This window comes from Stenella coeruleoalba (assembly GCF_951394435.1).
Source record: "Stenella coeruleoalba genome assembly, chromosome: 5".
NCBI lineage: Eukaryota > Metazoa > Chordata > Mammalia > Artiodactyla > Delphinidae > Stenella > Stenella coeruleoalba.
Window position 1 is genome coordinate 135963252 of NC_137150.1, and position 14833 is coordinate 135978084.

A 14833-nucleotide genomic window follows, 5' to 3' on the forward strand; every position below is an offset into this window, starting at 1 on the left:
CTTTGCCTCCCTCCTGTCCCCTTCCAGAGCCTGGTTCTCAGGACGAGAGCCCTTCGTGCCTTCTCAATCCCGAGGCACTCCACCAGAGGTAGTCTTGCCCAGGGCTTCTTGTCACAGGTGGATGAGCTATCTTGGATGTCCCAGCCCAGTCGAGCCCCAAGAGGACTGCAGCCCCAGGCAGCAGAAGAACCACCCAGCCGATCCCAGTCAACTCACAGAATCACGGGCCAACGAGGCATTGACAAATTTGAGTAAGAGATGTCCTTACAGATACAGGCGTTGCAGGCAAAACCTGGTAAAGATGAATGGTCGGTTCTTGGTTCCTATTCTCAGTAGATGAGCTGATAATAATAAACTATTCAGACATGAATGAGTAGGAAGTTCACAGGCAAAGTTAACTCTTGGGTCTTAGTAGCATATGACTCTAGTTTTGTTAACCATACACAAGGAGTGTATTATTATTATTATTATTATTCACCTCTTTTTATACCTATGTAGATAAAACTACTAATTAAATAAAGCAAAACATCAAATGAATAAATATTGAATTAAAAAATCATTAAAACAAACTCATGTGGTTAAATATGTGCCTCAGGACCAGAAATGTGACCACCAGGTGGAACTGGAGAAGCCAAGTGGCATCTCATTTTGGGTAATCACGCACATCTCATCCCATAGAGAGGAAAAAACACATCGTACCTGAGACAAACAGACAAAACAGGGTCAGAAAAATGAGGGAAACCTTGAGCCCTTCCTGTAAGTCACTAGCTCCCTAGCAAAAACAACTTTATCCCGGACTTTGGCAATGCTGCTGTTTGGAGATTTATCAGGACCTTGGTGGATATGACAATCGTGTGATGAATTTGCTGTTTTCTGCCATGCACAGACTAACTGTAATCTCAGTAACCTTGGTCATTTTGTGGATTTTTTTTTCCTTTAGATACCTTTTGTATTTTTATTTGATGATCTAGTCCTTCTAGCCCCTGGAGGCTCTTTACAGATCTTTTTAAAGTATGCTTCTTTTCGAAATGCTTTTGTCTCCAAATCTTCCATTTATAGAGGCCCTGAACTCAGAGACAACAGGCAGAGTAGAAGGTGGGAGCAGGATCCTGGATGGAAAGTAGGAGAATTAAGTGAACCTCTATATGCTGAGCAGCCAAGTTCTCCCACTCAGTTCCCAGAACACTGGAATGAGGGGTTTTTTCCCCAGGAAAGAAATGGGAGGATTTGACCAAAAAGAAACTAAATGGCCCCAGTTAAAAACCTTATAGATACTCATAGCTGGGGACCCCAGTGAAAAAACCAGAGAGCCTCTCAATCACCCCACAGGGAAGCCCAGATGCCCACATGTCCTTCCAAACTGCTTAGAGGTTCCAATCAGACCCATTCTCTGACCTGTGGACAGACCGAGATCTTTCCCTTGTCTTTGTTTGCTTGTTTGCTTTGCTTTCTGTTCTTGTTCCATGATCTGTTTCATATTAGACACCACCCTCTAACATCATGTTACAGACTTTTTTTCCCTAGCATTCTAACATGACCTGGCCTCTAACATGATAGGTAGAAAACAAACAACTGAAGAAAAAGACATATGTGGGCAGTAGAACCAGAGCAGCAAATAGTATAGCCCCCAATTCCGAGAACTTCAGCAAGTGACCTTATTTGGATATGTAATTAGTTGTTATCTTGAGATAAAATTATCCTGACTCAGAGTGGGCCCTCAATTCAATGACTGGCATCCTTATAGGAAGAGACAAGGACACAGAGACACACGGGAAGACCATATGACAACAGAGCCAGAGATTGGAGTGATGCAGCCACAAATCCAGGAATGCTTGGGGTCACCAGAAGATAGAAGAGGCATGGAAGGGTCCTTCCCTAGAGACTTCCAAGGGAGCATGGCCCTGATGACACCTTGATTCCTGACCTCCAGAAGGATGGGAGAATAAGTTTCTGTTGTTTTTAAGCCACCAAGTTTGCGGTAATTTGTTATGGCAATGCTAGGAAACTAATACAAGCCATGCTGCTAGAGATGCAAAAGTTAGAATCCAAGGCCTGCCAGAGAGGAGGAGCCTTGAGGATTCAAATGCATTTGACTGGGATCTCAGGACTATACCCTGAGGGAAAGGGAAATCAGATTGAGTCTGAACACCAGACTAAATCTCAAGGGTGAACAACGCAGAAACATGCATATGAAGCATGTGGAACTTAGTGTAAAAATCTAACACAGGTATAACTGGAATGCAGACAAGATGATGGAGGGGACAAAAAGAAGTGATATCTGAAGATTTACTAGCTGAGAATTTTCCAAAATGACAAAAGATATTAAACCACAGAGTCAAGCAGGATAAATACAAAGAAAATTGTTTCTAGGCAAATCAGTAAAACTAATGGAAACCAAAGACAAAAAAAAAAATCTTAAAAGCAGTTACAGAAAAGAAAAAATACATGACATTCAAAGGAGTAACAATGAGACCAACAACTGACTTTTCAACAGGAACAATAGAAGCTAGAAGACAATGAAATAGGAAGGAAACTGCTCAATCTGCAGGAACAGGAGTATCTATTAAAAACCCGCAGCAGGGCTTCCCTGGTGGCGCAGTGGTTGAGAGTCCGCCTGCCGATGCAGGGGACGCAGGTTCGTGCCCCGGTCCGGGAAGATCCCACATGCTGCGGAGTGGCTGGGCCCGTGAGCCATGGCCGCAGAGCCTGCGCGTCCGGAGCCTGTGCTCCGCAACAGGAGAGGCCACAACAGTGAGAAGCCCATGTACCGCAAAAAAAAAAAAAAAAAAACCTGCAGCAAACATGATATTTAATACTGAAATCAAGTTTTCCTCTTGAGACCAGAAATGAGGAAAGGATGTCTGTTCTAACGACTTCTCCTCCAAATTGCATTGAAGGTCTAGTCCGAACCATAAGGCAATAAACAAATAAACTAAAAGATAACGGTGATTGTGAAGCAAGAAATAAAACTGTGATTATTTGCAGACAACACGGCATGTTCTTCGGACAACCTGGTAGAAAAGCCCTGTCATCCATCCCTGTTGCAGGTGTAGAGTGTGTCCTGGAGCAGAGATTATAATTCTTTGCGGCTGCCCACAGGCTGTGGGAAGGAGATATCCCTGGCTTGACTTAGCTGCCTCTGGCCAGGTCAGACTGTATCAGTGTTGGGGCAGGCGGGAGGGAGAACCAGCAGCTGGTGGGCTGCATGCAGGCGCACTAAGCCCCACAATGGGGCCCTTGGACACCTGTGAAGGTCTGTGCTCACCTTGAAAGCATCCTCACGACTGGGGTGCGGGGAGTGACATTAAATAGCAATACAAAAACATGATGACAGGTTGAGAGAGAGACCACAGAAAAAAGAAAAGTTTTCTATGTTAATACCTTCAATGTCACTTTTTTTTCTGTTTTTGAAGAAACCTCACATTTTCATTTTACCTTGTGCCCTGCAAATTATGTAGATGGCCTCACTTCCCTTTATACCTCAAGGCACAGCTTAGACCAGGTAAAGTCTCAGTGATAACAGAGGAGGAGGGGAGAGGAGATGCTGAGGGAAACACATGTGAGACTGTCTTCTTGAGGAGGTCAGAAGATCACAGAACTGGCTGACTCCCCTTTGTAGCTCCTGGCTTTCATCTATAATGAACTCCTGAGACTATGCACTGAGGTCAAACCTGAGAGGTTGGAATAGCAGATGTACCCTTGGAGAAAAATTCTTATAAGATCCTAACTTACACTTTCTCCTTTAGATATATTTTAAAATTTGTAAATAGTTTGGTATTGGGGTGGGATGAACTGGGAAATTGGGATTGACATATATACACTACTATGTATAAAACAGATAACTAATGAGAACCTACTGTATAGCACAGGGAACTCTACTCAGTGCTCTGACCTAAATGGGAAGAAAATCCAAAAAAGAGGGGATATATGTATAAGTATGGCTGATTCACTTTGCTGTATAGCAGAAACTAACACAACAGTGTAAAGCAACTATACTCTAATTTTAAAAATATTTTAATAATTAAATAAATTAAAATAGTTTGGTATTTGTAAATAATTTGGTCTCTTTCTAAAAGATAAGAACCTTTTTTTAAAAAGGTTATCTACAATATCATTATCATACCCTAAAAAAAGAACACAACCTTCTGAAGCTGTACTATGGGCCAGCAGGGACCACCACCAGGCAACAGTTCAGAAAGGTCCTTCATCAGCTAATGCACCTGAGGCCAGTGTGATGGGTTATGTACAGTATGTGAGCAGACAATACACAAAATCAAATGCATGCATCTGTGCTCAGCTAGAGAGTCCTTCTGTCCCCAGTGACCTCAGGGCAGCTGCAAATGGCGGCTGAGATATTATCCCTCCGGAAGCACAGGCGTCGCCTCTCTACATAGAACGTCCTCATTTCCTACCGGGACTCAAGGAGGAAAATTGGGTAGACATGGAGACCCCTGCAGATATTCACTTCCTTAGTCCAAGTAATTGACATTCAACCTATGTATCTTTCAACTCAGTATATCTGGGGACATGCAAGTATTTTGTTTGTTTTATGGTCATTGTTATAGCCTTTTGGCATTTGACATTGTGAGTTGAACTCACGTTTAATGCATGAACTCGGGGAAAATTTGATAGATAGGATAGATTGCTAATATGTTTAAGGAATCGCTTACAATTATTAGGCTAGACTCAAAACAGCAGAAACTCTCTCCAAATAAATGTGCAAGTAGCAAGTCTTCTGCAAACTGTAGCAAGTCTTCTACAAACTGAATAACTCAGCAAGTACTCGACCTGAAAGGAAAGCTCTCGGAGCAACTAATCTTGGCTTTAGCTCATGTTCCTACTGACCCATTAAGTTATACAAGGGCATCGGTCACTGAAAGCTAAAATTAACACTTACGGGTCTTGCCAGAGAGCTCTGATACCTCCAGTGGGAACTTTCCATGTGCTTGTGACAGACCAGCATCCACTGGTGTTGCCATGGGGAAAAAATAAGAATTGAATTTCCTGCCTTGGTTTTTCCAGCAACTGCCAGGTGGGCAGTCTGCTTGGCCTTTGGTGATAACTCTGCTTTGGTAACACTGACTCAACAAATATTTATTGGCCATCCACTACATGCCCAGTATGATGCCGGGTGCTGGGGGTAAAGAGGTACACAGGACGGACAAAGCATGCACCCCAGATCCAGAAGATCTGGGCCCCTAGACCAGCCTCAGTACTCATTAGCCATGTGGTTTGGGGCCAAGTCTCAAAAATCAAGTCGATTCTAGGCACTGGAAGAGTTCCTAGTGAAAGCAACACTCCACACCAAGTGAGTAAGAGCTGGATTAAATCCCAGCTCTGTCCCTTACCAGCTGTGTGGCATGAGCCTGTGGTCATTTAGAAATGGCCAGAAAGGAAGAAGCAGCAGTTGGGAGTGGGTGAGTGAAAGGGAGATCTGAGGGAAACTGCTTGGTTATCATTTCTTCTTTTCTTTAATCAGAGTGTAACTTTCATATCGTTAAATATTATAACTTACACAAGTCTTAAGTATGGGGCTTGATGAATTTTTCCCATGAATCTCATGTAACCACAACCCAGATCAAGATACAGAACGTTTCCAACACCCAGTAGAAGTGAAAATACCAAAACCCAAATCTCAGGACCTCTGATAGGTTACCACAATCAGTGCTACCAGCCACAGAGCTGATTTCTGACTAGTGGGGATGAGCTCATAGTCTCATTCTTCTGGTGACCAAGAACACTACTTATAAACTAGTCTGCTGGACGTGGGCATACAGATGAAGCCCGTAAATATGACTTAGAAGAGAGTTTTAACGTGTACTAAGCTAACTGGCCGATCCAAGGATGAAATCTACACTCTTGCCCTGTCCTTACCGCCAAACTCAAATGTACTAGTTACCCAGGCCAGATTTTCCTTGTTATAAAATGTATTAAATATGTATCATAAACTTGTTGCAAGGCAAAAATAAAAGTTGGAGGCATATTATTCACTACAGCCCAAAGGTGGAAACAACTCAAATGACCATCAACGAATGAATGGATAAAGAAACTGAGGTATATCCATACGATGGAATATTATTCGGCCGTAAAAAGGAATGAAGTCCCAGTACATCCCACACCATGGATGAGCTGTGAAAACGTCATGCTAAGTGAAAGAAGCCGGACACATAAGACCACATACCATATGATTCTATTCATAGGAAAGTCCAGAATAGGGAAATCCAGAGACAAAGTAGATTAGTGGCTGCTTAGGACTGGTGATAGGAGTTGGAGGATAGGGAGTTAATAGCTAATGGGGCTCCTTTTTGAGGTGATGAAAATGTTCTAGAACTGACTGTGAGGATGATTGCACATATCTCTGGACACACTAAAAACCACTGAATTGTACACTTCAAATGGGGGAATTGTATGGTACATGATTATAGTTAAAATTCACAACCTCCTTAGGAGGTAGCTTCTATCCCCAATGTACAGATCACAGAACTCAGGGTTAAAGAGAAGCCAAACTAGATTTGACACCAAATCTTGCCCTCTTAACCACTGTGCAAATACTCGTTTAAAAAAAGGCATTTTCCACATTAGAAATGATTTCCATAGGACATCGTTTCTTATCTCTCAGTTGATGAGAAATAGAATTACTAGCTCAAAAGCTGTGAACATTTCTAAGAACCTTGATGCACATTAGAAGGCCAGATTCTCAGTCAAGGTCATCATCAGGATGGAGAATGCCTCCATGGCAGGGACTCACTTTTATCATGCGAATGCCTGGCTCTGCGCCTGGCACACTGTGGCCACCCAGGGATATCTCCTGAATGAGTAACAGCATATGTGCTAGCAGGAGAGTGGGAGGGCTCCCCAGCGCAAAGAACTGCACTCCTTTTGATACATGATGTACAAGCTCCTAAGTGAGGCCAGCTCTAGACTACACATGAATAATGAGCGCCTGGAACACGCAGCCCTCCATCTATCTGCGTTAGCCACCTGCACACGCCAGGTGACTCACCACACAGTCCCCTGATTTAGTTGACTGCGAGGAGGTCAAAAATGACTTAATACGTTACACCACGGTGCATCTGGGTGACCACACACGGGGTTGGAAATTGCATCTATTCTTTTAGGTAGTAGTTCAGTGGCAGCATTTTTTAGCAAGTGCAACTGTTTCTGTTTGGATTATTTAATAACTTCCCTAGTAAATGCTGATTCTCCACATAAATATTAGCAACTGACATACACAGTCACAGTTCACCAATGCCCCAAATAAGTTAGACTGTAAACCCAATGCCTCTGGAAGCTGCGTTAACCAGTGCAGGCCACTAAGTTGCCTTGACAAGCCCGGCCCTGCTTCTCCACCAGGAAACAGTTGTACCTATATCACAACCAGCTAAAGAGGTTTGCACTGCAAAAACCTTGGGATCTCAATGAACTGCTTTTTCCTGCAGAGCAGTTTGGTGGCAAGAGGGTCTGTCTTGAGAATTTCACCACTCAGGTGCCAAACAACCTCATCTGACCTGTAATCAGGTGGGTCTATGTTCCAATGGGTTCATTCTTTCAGACTCTATCACATGGGGTTTTCCCCAGTCTTTACTGCCCCTTAAAAAAAACCCAAACCCTTCGGTTATTAAAGATACTCCTTTTAGTGTTACCTTACCCACCTCTTGTACTATACTATTCAGGGGTCTTTAAACGGATGGAATTATAACTTGTATTATCAATATAGGAAATACCTGGAGGAAGTGCAGATGCCCTTTGTCCCACATTCCACAGGCTGCTCTCCTGTCTATGAAACTATATCAGGTCCTCCTGGCACAGTCAGAGGAAGGCTGAGAGGCGGTCTTACCCAACCAGACCTTAATGATTCTATTTATTCCACATGGCCTAAAAACATGTTTGACCATAACTTGCCATAATTTTTCTGGTGATTTCTATGAGTCACTTTTTAATTATGAATTATGGTTTTTAGAGACACTCCTGAGAAATTTTACCCTAGGTTCCCTTGACAACCATCTCATAAAGTATCTAAAGTGAAGCTGCTTCCACAACCAATGCAGAAAATCAACTTTAAAGCATAGATTCCTAAAAGATCCATTAGTCATCTTTGCTGAGAGTGAATCAGATTCACACATGCAGAGGGTCGCTGAGAAATTCAGATCCACCCACATAACTAGCAAAATACATTTACTGTCAAATAAGGTTCAAAGGATTTTTGTACAAATATAAATTTTCTAACTTCACTTGGAGCATTTTTTCTTTTCTCCTAGCTGGGCATTTTCTCTGTGTGTCTAAATTATTGCCTTTCTACCCTCGGCTGAAAGTTTCCAGCTTTTACAGGATCTGCTATGTCCACCGCAGGAAGGATCTTTGCCTGCTGGATCAATTCAGGCCACTCAGAGATTCAAGTGTTTGTGCACGATAATGAGCACAAATTTCCATTTCTGGGATTTACTTAGGAAAATCCAACTGCTGGATCTCAAACAATCAGGTAAGGTCCAAGTACTCTTAAATGACAGTTGGGCGGGGTTAGCCTGGAAATTCTAGCACTTTCTACAGGTGCAGCTTCCCCGGCTTCCACCTTCCTTTCTTTGGCAGAGTTGACAGCTTCTGCAAAAATAACGATGTAGACATCAAGCTAAACAGAAATATAAATAGGTCAATTAGCTTTCAAAGGAGCACTCTTTATGTTGCTTAAACAGGGAGGTATTTTCTGGTCAATTACTTTAAGTAGACATCAATAAACACTAAAACTATTTGTGCATGGGGAGCCATGGAGCTGGGCTTTTCCCTCCCTGGCCCCCAACGGTCCAGGGAGTAAAACAGACTCACACAGGCGTTTTCCAGCGCTCACTACCGTGTTTAAAGTGTTCAACAAGTGTTTGAGGCTCTCGCTTTCCGTCCAGACCGTGCTGAGAGCCCCAAAAGACGTGGCACCTGGCGCCTGTTGCCTCGCCAGGTCACCGGGCCACTCCCCTCCGACGGCGTTCACCACCGCCCATTTCTTTCCCCTCGCCGTCTTGCTATTTATTCAAAAGTTAGATTTCGCAATAAACTCTTCCAAGTATCCACCTTCCCCCGCCCCCCACGCCCTGCTCAGGGCCCGGCAATCGGTAGGAACGCTTCAAAATGAAATGCAAGATTCAAACTAAGTCTCACAACACCATAATAAAGCGGTTTAATGAGCTTTGATCTTGGGAACGGCGTAGCATTTGCACAACTCCATGAAGCCACGCGCAAGCTCACACCCTGACCACCCCTCCCGTAAAACGGAAAGCGAAGACAAAGTGCCCCTGAACGTGAAAATCTGCCCGGCCCCCGAAGGCTCACCCCGCCTGGTTCAAAAGCGTCTGGGAGATAAGTACAGAGAATTCCGTAGTCAGATTAAATAATGTCTTTGTCTACACCCGCTGGGCGAAAAGAACGTTGGTGCTATAACCAAGATTATTTTGTTTCCGCTCTCTAAAAAATGAAGACGGTGCTGGAGTTGGGGCCAAAAATATTCATAAGCCACACGGTTTGAATCCACCCTGTAGTTTATCAGCTAACCGATACTTTTGCCAGGGAAAATATTCTTGAATTGAGGAAAAGTGTTAAATTTAAAATTCTCCTTTTATACGAAAACGTGCTCTACCCCGTACCTCCTCTTCCAGGGTATTTGCTCTGGCACCTAAAAGGAATTTTGTCTTGGGGCAGTTAAGAGGGGGAGAAGAACGGCGGAGGGGAGCTGGACCTTCTTCCTCGATCTGGGAACCGCGCCGGATCTCCCTCCAAGAAAGCTGAGCCGCCAGCGTGAGAACTCGACTCCAGATTCGGTCTAAGACCGCGCGAGCTGGGGACGGCTCAGGGATCTTTGGCGACGCCAAGATGAAAGTACGGGCCTCTTAATTTCCACCAGACTTCCCTTCATCCACGTACACCAGCTCTCACCCACTCCCCAGACCTCACGCGGAGCCCGGGTCCCTCTGGTCCCTACTTCCCACGTGGAAAAAATCTGGGGGGAGGAGCGGAGACGAGGCCGAGCGTGTACAGGGAGCACGGGAGACCGGCTAGCACCAGACGAGGTCCGCACGGCCCCACTCACGCAAGTGAGCGTGCCGCACACCTCCCAGCGCGCACACCCGCGTCCGCTCCAGCTCCCCGCCCGCCTGGCTACGTGAGGACCGAGGCCCTCTCCAGTGTACACTGCGCCCCACCCGTGAACGCTGCGCGCACGCGTGCTCTCGAGTTCCCCACTCCCTCGTACACTGCGCCGGCTCCGTGCGCACCGAGGCCCCTGACCCCTCCATGTTTACTGAGCCTCTCCAGTGGCCGTGCGCGTTGCGCCCCCTTCCGCCAACCTGCCCAGGCCGCGTTTCTAACCACGCGGGCGATCCCGAGACTCTGAGAGCGCAAAAGGCGGGAACCACACCGCAAAGTCTGTCGGAAACAATCTCCTTCTGGGCCCTCACCCAGCGCGGGGAGTAGGAGTCCCGAGTCTCTTCTGCGGAATTGAGAAGACCTCTGGCGACGGGGAAGCCTGAAGCTTGGCCCGTGTCCCCGAGTGGGACCCGCAGGTTCCAAAGCGGGATTTCGTCCTAGGACAGGGAGAGCCGGCGAGGGGGCCCCGCCACCGCCTGCGTGCCATGCCGGATGGGGTGCGGTCCCCCTACCGGCGTGGCCCCCTGCCGGTCTGAAATCTGGCTTTGGCGCGCCCGAAACCTCTGACGCGGGACGGCCCTCTACTGTGGGCGTCTCCTCCTTCTCCACGGATGGAAGAGGATACACACCTCTCAGGAAACCCGCCTTCCATGCCAGCCCTTAAAACTAAAGAAAAAAATAAAAATCTGCGCGAAGCAGGAAGATGCTCACGCCCCGGGTTGGGACGGCTGCGCGCGCTCAGGCCAGGCTGGAGGGAGCCAATCCAGCCGGCCCGCCTGCCCGCTGGCCTTTCTGTAACTTTCTCTACTAAACCGCGAATGAATTAGCGTACCTCTTCCTACAGATTTGTTTAGATTAGGGAGGTTTCCCTCAATGTTCGCTTTGCTTTGCGAACATCATATTAATAATTATATTAATTAAATAAAACGAGTTTGTGTCTTTAAAGCATTGTAATAGCCCTATATTATAGTCAGCCTTACATTAAGGGTTGGCTGTTACTATTATTACCTGCTAGAAAAAGAAAATTAAGCCTATCATGTTTGTGCTTTCTTTGATGTGCAGAAATATGTGTCTCTGGTGGGTAGTTTTTTTTTTTAAGGAAAAGTTTTGGTTGATGTTTTTTGAAAGGCGGTTTCAGCGCCGTCGTTAATGAACTAATTAGTTTTCGGATTTCAAGGCGGCATGTCATTGATATAACCACTGAGGAATTTCAGCGCACACCAGACTGCAAGGACTCCTCCAGCTCAAGGGTTTCCAGACATGACCGCGGGCTCGCTGGAGGCGAAAAGCGAGGTTTTGCCGGGGAGCGGATGGGCTGCCTCTCCCCGAACCAGGACTTTGAGGCGACGTTTCTGTTAAGCCGGAGCGAGAGCACTCTGGGAGCGGGCTGCGGAGGCTTCGTGCCGCCGGGTCGTAGAAAGGGCGCAGGAGGTCGGCGCAGGACACTCGGCTCCCCTATCCTACGGCCCGGATCCCTGGCTGGTCCCTGAGCGCCGCCCCTGGGCGCCGGGCGCTGCGTGCGCTCCAACAGAATAGAATCCTCGCTCTCTCCGGAGGACGCCGGATGTGTGTGCAACGGGGAGGGGTGCCAAAGTCCCGGGCACCTTCTCAGAGACGGGGGAGAAAGCGGGGCTGGGGCTGGGAGACAGCGAAGGAGTGCAGAGGAAAGGGCTGCCCTCTCACCACCGCCCCCCCGCCCCCCAGGTAAAATTAGAAGAAACGTGTGGCCGTTTCCCCAAACCTGGCGCGGCTTCAGTGGCTCCCTGTGGCCCTCGCTGGGGACTGTGCTAATCACTATAATTAATTACCAGTGACACTGATTTTGATCCGTAAATGCATCGCCTTGAGTGAGGGAGAGAAGTACGCAGTAGCTACTCTGTCCCTCGGATAGGAGGCACTGCCCCGGCGGGCCCCCTCAAGCCCGCAATCCCAGAACCCGAAGTCGTCCCGGACAACCAAGTCCGAGAAGGACTGCGCTCTTTCCGGAATCCCAGGGAGCAGAGTCAGCCTCGAGCAGGCCGGGATAGGCGACTGGGAGGTGGGAATGATCCCCCACTGGATGGTGCCTCCTTCCCTCCCCTCCCTGCACCCCCCCCCCCCGCAGAGCCACTTGGGGCACCCTGCCGAGGACTGAACACACAAGCACCAAGGGACCCCAGGACCCTGTGCAGGAGGGCGGATCTGCCCTAGTTACTGTGATGTAATCAAATAATCAGAGAGAAGCCGACCAACCTAAAAGCGAACACTTTCTCCTAAGGGGTAACTTCCAGTGAAACAACTTATTAAAAGCAAAACAAAACAAAAAGAAATAAACTTCTCTCCCTCTACTACTTAGGAACGTGTGAGCAGAGCGAGTTACTGTCTCGACCTCTCAAGGAACGAATCATTGCGAAATGGCTCTGGATATCTGTAATTACTTTTATACAATGGGTAGTAATGTTGTAACTGTTGTCCGAGCCTTTCTGGGAGTAGCAATGACCCCAGAAAAAGTTGATGATATCTCCACGGGTCTTACACAAGGAAAGGAGTGAAAAATCGAAGTAACTTTTCAGATAGCTCAGACCAAACGCGCCTCCCAGCCTTGAAATACTCACATTTGTGATACTGAACCCAAGCGGGATTTTCTGAAGTAACCACATCATGCTAATTGCCTGTGTAGACAAGAGTTTATAAATCGAATAGGTTCACATGTCCATAGTCCTGGGTTTCCTGCTGTCTCGGCTTGTTTGGGCGGTTGAAGTTCTCCTTAAACAGCACTTCAGAGTTTCCAACCCCTTCCCCCAAATCTAGTGCTAGGCCTGGGAGAAGTCTTCCCCTCCCCACCTCCTTAGGGACAAAGTCTCTGATCCCCTTCTGCCACCGCAGCAGCCCATCCCTAGTGGAACATCTGCGCGTTTTCCCCTTGATCTCACGCGAAAGTCGGTTTCCGCGGAGGATGGGCCTCAGGTAGGCGCCGGGTGTGGCCCCGGGGAAAAACAGTTGCGGAGCATCTGAAGCGGAAAATCCAAGCAGATGTGGGGCGGCCGGGCCCCGCCCCTTTCCTCTTAGGGCCTCAATTTCTTCCAGATCAGCTTCCTAATGGAAAATTTCTAAGAGGTGGGGGGTATGCGGAGGCGTGCTCGTGCGCCTCGGGGTGCGCCTAGGCGCTGGGAAGCAGGACAGACTGGGGCTGGTGGCGTCCCGCAAGCGCTGCAAAAGCTTATTGGACTCATGGTCCGACCCCTCTTTCCACCTGCCCTCTTCCTGCCCCCGGCCTCTCGTCATTATAGATTCTGCCAACTCCTTCCGGGCCAGTAGGAGAACCGCCGTTTCTGGGTGATGCCCGGGACTGAGGGGTCTTTCGTTGCCCTATGCTTCTCCCCTGCGGGCCCGTCTCCGTGCTCTGCGCGAAGCGCTCGACTTTCGACTCAAAGTATAGACTAGGAGGTACTCGCTGCACCAGGAGCCTGGAGCAAGGACTACGCAGTAGGTGTCCCAACCGGCGGCCACCGGCTTCTGATCACTCCAATTAGCACGCGTTTAGTGCTTTTTCCAATTTACACAGAGCTTCTATCCTGTGGGTGTCCTAAGGGCCTCAGGCTTTCCCTTCGGCAGGGAGAGCCCTAGGATGACCCCATCCAAGCTCAGGGGTTCTTTCTTCGCCATTCCACGCAGACATCACTATTCTTCCCAACTGGGGAAACCTCGAAGTTCGCGCCGAAGTACTTTGTGTTCTTTCGGTGGTGCTGTGCGGGAGCCCAGGCCCATCTCCGCGCGCTGTGTGTGTGTGTTGAATGAATGTGTTGGGGGGAAGGTGATAAAAGGCCCGCTTGGGCATTTGCTGGAGCACACTGTGGGCCCTAAAGTGCCCCACAGCCAAACATCTGTGAATCTTCCAACGCTCCGTTATGCTACGTCTCACACCACGCGATTCGAACATGTCTCGCAGATGCAACAGCGGCTGCCACTGCTGAAAAGCGGGTATCGAGATCTCAAGTACAATTTCCCGTGAAATCCGGGAACTTTGGTTTAAGGAACGTTTCTGTTCCTGTTACTTGTCGAGTTTCTCCCACTTGCACTTAACCATGTTTCTGCGATCTGGGTAATCCCTTTCAAGCCCAGGAGGAATTCTCCCGGGTCCATAATTGAGGATCGGAAATCGTGGGGGTGAGGGAAGCCTTAAATCCTCCCGAAGCCAGGAAGGTGCCGGAGCGCACACGGGGGCGGCCTGAGCAAGCGGCGGCGGGGCCCAGCCGGCAATCCCTTCCCCCCTGGAGCTCCTTCTCCCGGAAGCCGGGAGACCACGGCTGTCCCCGCAGCGGGGTGCAGGACTCCGGGCGGGGAAGCGGGCCGGGAGCCTTGCGTTTGGCCACTACGTACCCGAGCCGCTCGCGCGCCCCACCCCCGACCCTCTGCGCTCACGGCTGGAAAAAGGAAAGCGCTCCTGGATCCGAAACCCCAAGGAAAAGCGCTGGTTCCTACATGCGCCCGGCATTTGGTGGGGAGGCACCAACTCCGAAGCTCGCGCGGCTCGGTGGTTTCGAGCAAGGCCACGGCTGTGGGTTCCGCAGGGCGCCGGGGCAGGTGAGGCCGAGCCCGGGTCTGCGCACGATGTCCTGCCCACCGAGGGAACTACGACGCCTCCAACGCCATCGAACTTCTGACCTTCAAAGAGGTCCCTGGAAAGGGGTCAGGAGCGCCTGCTGCCGACGAGGTCGCTGTAGGC